This window comes from Corylus avellana, chromosome ca9, assembly GCF_901000735.1.
Source record: "Corylus avellana chromosome ca9, CavTom2PMs-1.0".
In the NCBI taxonomy this organism is placed as follows: Eukaryota; Viridiplantae; Streptophyta; class Magnoliopsida; order Fagales; family Betulaceae; genus Corylus; species Corylus avellana.
In genome coordinates this window covers 20,354,082-20,358,962 of record NC_081549.1, presented here as the reverse complement: position 1 = coordinate 20,358,962, position 4,881 = coordinate 20,354,082, and positions in this window count along the sequence as shown.

Genomic DNA, 4,881 nt, shown 5'->3' with positions numbered 1-4,881 from the left:
TTCACTTTAACCTTAAAATGAATGAAAAACACATATAGGCTTATCGCATATATATTGCAAAGAATAAGCGCAATATGTCTTAACCAAATACCGTAATATTAGGGGAACAGGGGAAGGATATCAGACCAAAAAAGATCATTTGAAATAAATTTACAGAAACATTTATATTAAGAAACTTCAAATAAGTTACAAATAAGGAAAACAATTACATAAATAGAATGAAAATAAGAGAATATTAGTACATGGCATTTTAGGCACAACTATCCTAGAAGCTTCAAGTACACAAAAAACTGGGCATTTTATGGGGAAGAACTTGCACATTGGGGGTTTAAAGGACCTGCCCTTCCCAACCTCTGTGAAATCTCAATTTCTCGCAAAATGCTAAGAGGCCAAATAAAGGTGGAAGCTTTTTGTTTAATGGGCAACGACTCGCAGAATTTATTTTTTAAGCGTAGTCATGCCTACCTAACAAGTAATTTTCCTACCTACAATTAGAGATTATATATGTCTTATAAGTGGCTTAGTGACTCCAATTATAACATTGAAAAGTCATTTTGCATGGTGTAACAACACAAGTCGTGATATATTTATTTTTAATTTTAATGTAATTGAATTGATACCTAAGGTGTAGCTTCTGAATTAGTTATTATTTGTAATGGTTAATCATAAAGTGTTAGCTTTACGGTATATTATAAAAGTTTTTTCTTTTATCATCTTAATCTTTGGTAGACATGATGTTTGTATGTTTGTTCGTTTATCATCGATTCATATCCTCCAAAGTCATCATCGATTAATCTGCCAAACTGATACGCAACGCATGGCATGAGGGTCGATTAAGCTGTTGGACGGTTGAGATTTAAAGAAGGGAATGAAATGACAGTTGAGTTAAGGAAAGGGGTGGATGTGATCATTATCTTGGCCTCCGGGTCGAGGAGGAAGAGTTTCGACATGAGAGTCTTTTTATTCTCAAGGTCGATGAATAATTGCTATCCATGCATTTGGTTAAGTCTGTCTGTCACAGATTTAGTATTGAATCTGATTTTAGTCATGAGATAGCGGATTGGTCTCGAATCTTGTACTAAACTTGGTAATCTTATAGTTTTATGCTATGGTTGCTTTAGAACTTTGCTCTCTGATGTAAGAGCTTTATGCTCGTGATATTATTGAATGAAATGTTATGTTTTTTTTTTTTTTTTTTTTTGAAAGAAAAAAAAAATGGGTAAGGGGTGGAATATTGTACGTTTGACATTTATAAAGAATATATTACTGATCAGTATATGAAGAGTAATGTTACACATATTTCAATTCTTACACAATAAAATGCACACATGTTACAAATATTTCAACTCTTACACAATAAAATGCACACATCCTAATGTAATATTTAAAATCATCGTTAAATCAAAAATTTAATAATAACTCATCCAAAATTTAAAATCACGTCAAGGCGTGCATTTAAGTGTGAGAAAGTGAGATTACTAAAGACACACAGCATTGTTACCTTTTGCCAGTGGCTTGGGGATGGGGTCACTGACATGTCCAAGGCAAAATAAATTCATGCTGCCTTTCTTTCATGTCCAGGCTACCCCGGTTTGGTTCGGTTGCAAATAGTGTCCGGCCGGCGCTCCTCAAGGCAGGGAATTTTGGTCATATCAAACGAAAAGTAGGAAAATGTCTAAAAGGTAATCGGCTAGAGTCATAATATAAAGGGTTAAATACAAAACAGGTACATGTGGTTTGCACCAAAATTAAATAAGCACTTGACTTTTTAAAAATATTACAAATGGTACATGCGGTTTGCAACAAAACTCACTTAGTACTTTTGTTAACATTTCGTTAGATTTTTTGAAGGAATGCCACGTTACCTTTACACATGGCACCACATAACGTGGTATTTGAGTTTTTGGTGTTACGTCATTTTTTTTAAAATATAAAAGCCCAAAAATTAAAAATAATTTTAAAAAAAGGACAAAAGCTAGGATGGCCGAACCACCCCATAGCCATCCCATTTTGCCTGGGGTGGTTCGAAAAGGGGGTGCAACGAGGCCGCTCCTCCTTTTTTTCTGGGACAGAAAGAGAAGGACGAAGAAAAGCAGAGAGATGGCTCAGAGCATCTCCTACCTAACTGGCTCTCAGCTGCTCTCTCTCAAACGCCGCCCCAATATTGCCATCATAGATGTCAAGTTCGTTCACAAACATACGCTCTTCTTTCCAATTTTGATTCATAAATATTTACCTTCTTTTTTTTTCGCTGGATTATTTTGATTCTTCCATTCATATGCGTTAATGGGTTTTTCTAGGGATGACGAGAGAAGTTATGACGGTCATATAGCTGGGTCTCTGCCCTATGCGAGCGACACTTTCTCTGACAAGATATCCAATCTTATTTAGGAGGTGAAGGCGAAAGATACCCTTGTTTTTCACTGCGCTCTCAGCCAGGTTTTGTTGCAGTTTTCAAACCCTATTAGGTTTTCCTGATTTTTTTTATTTTTTATTGGGCATTCGTTTTTGGATTCGATTATCTACTGGGTTTCTTCAAATCAACCCGTCTACTTCATATTATTTGTGGCCAAACCACACCAGGCAAAATGGGGTGGTTTGGCCACCCCAGCTGCTGTCATTTTTTACTCTTTTTATTTTTATTTTTTTTAATAAATGACATGGCATCAAAAAACTCAGATATCACACCACGTGATGCCCACATATAAGGATGATGTGAAAAAAATCTAACGGAATATTAATAAAAATACTAAATGAGTTTTTTTGCAAACCACAAATACTAGTTATAATATTTTTGAAAACTCATGTGTTTGTTTGATTTTGGTGAAACCACATGTACCTGCTTTGTATTTAACCCTAATATAAAAGCTGTGTGTTGCGCTAGTCAGTAGTCCTGAGTCTCTTACTAAAGCAACCATGTCCTCCTCTGACCATCCTAATCTTTTCTCTCTAGAAGAATATGACTACCAGTACGACTATTCAAGAGGGAAGATCCCGCTCATTGTGGTCATCATCATATTCTCGGTGTTTTCCCTGTTTCTTATTGCCTCAGTCATATATGAAAGGTGTTTTCTCCAGCGCCAAGTCCGTCGCCGAGGCCCGATTCAAGGCTGAGCCCCTGGTTCAGCCTGAGCCCCGCGAAGCGCCGGCACCAGCTCGTGTTTAAAGTTCGCAATATTCTTTTTTTTTTTTTGGATTGCCATGCATGGAATGGAAGGGACATCGGATGGTGCTTCGTATATACCTAATCGTCAGAAAAGATTTAGTGGTTAAAAGCTCATGATTTTTTTTTTTTTTTTCGTGTTTATCTTGTCAGATCCATGGCTAACATTTCTCTATATCTAACTAATCAAAGATAGTTTTCATGAGTATCTAAACTCTTAAGCTGATCGTTTGGGTACTTGATTCATATACTGAAAATTGATTAATGTAAGTCCACTAATTAAACATTATTAATTGGTTTGATTTTGAGCATTATTTTGATACCCATGCCACTTGGCCCACCTGACAAGTGACAAGGATGCGCACATGTATATATATATATATATACACGCACACGTGGCAGGTTTTCAGTGGTTTGGTCAACTACCAAACTAAAAGAGCTCAATGATGATCAGGTCAATTGGCCAATGCAGTGGATCCACGTACCCACGCATTCTTTTTTATAATTGTTCATTTATGAAGGTCCCGTGTAGCTTTCTGTTTGCATGGTGTTTCCGTGCTTCCTAACTTTTGGATTGTCTACGAGCTAAATGGGAAGTTTACGTCGGTTTGCATGTGAAAGGCCCTCAGCATTCCAATGATGGCAGCATTGTGAATTATTCATCAGGCCAAAGGCTCAGCATTGGCAGTGCTTACTGAACCATCACAAATGCAAGCTTTGGGTTGCGTGGATAGTGGGTTGTCTTTCTTTGCTTATTCAACAGCTCATTCTTTCCATTTTAGGAAAGTTTTCCCAGGAAAACGAACCCCAGTTTTCCCTAGACTTATACGTACCCACATGTGAGTATAGTTTTCTCTTTCTGATACCCCTGTTGGGTTTGTTAACCCGTATCTATGTTACCCTTATCGATGCTTATGAATATAAGTTATATATTTTTGCATCTTAAGATGAGTTTAATTAATATTTAGGAAAAAAATGCAAAACCAATCCCAGTAATTACACTGATTTTCAATAAAGCTTATTGTGACATTAATATATGTTCATGAGTTCTATGGAAAAGAAAACTGTTTTAACAAGTTTTTAATCCTAAAGTATTTTGACCATTTGGTCATTAAGAGATTTCATGACAATTGAATTGCTAATGGTTATGAGTGTTATGACGGGATCTTGGCTTAATTATGACCATTGATTCCTTTTACCGTTGGTTTATTTTATTACTTTAAAAAAACCATTTGTTCTTTGTCATTGATAAATGGACTACATGGTAATAGCCCACCACATTTGTATAAAAAAGGATTCAGCTTTTCACAGAGAGAGAAGAGAGAGAGAACGGCAGCGCTGGCGGGGGTTTGGGGATAACCGACAGGTTAATTATTGCAAGAGAAGAAAGGTTCATGTGAACGTGATTGTATCCGGCATGGGGCAATTAGGGAGTATTACTTGTATCTTATTAAGAATGATATAGTTATTAAAATTATTATTAAGTTTGTGAATGATCATTATTAAATTTTAATCAAAAAATAATTTTAATAGTTACATTTTTCTTAATAAAATATAAGTAAAATACAAATAAGCCACTTAAAAATTATTTATTAGTCGCAAAGTTTGAGAATTTGATGCGTCATTTACCAGATTTGGAATTGCTATTAATTCACAAGTGATAAATAAATGCTTATCAGCGGTACGAATACGATTTGTGAGATCAGATATATATATAT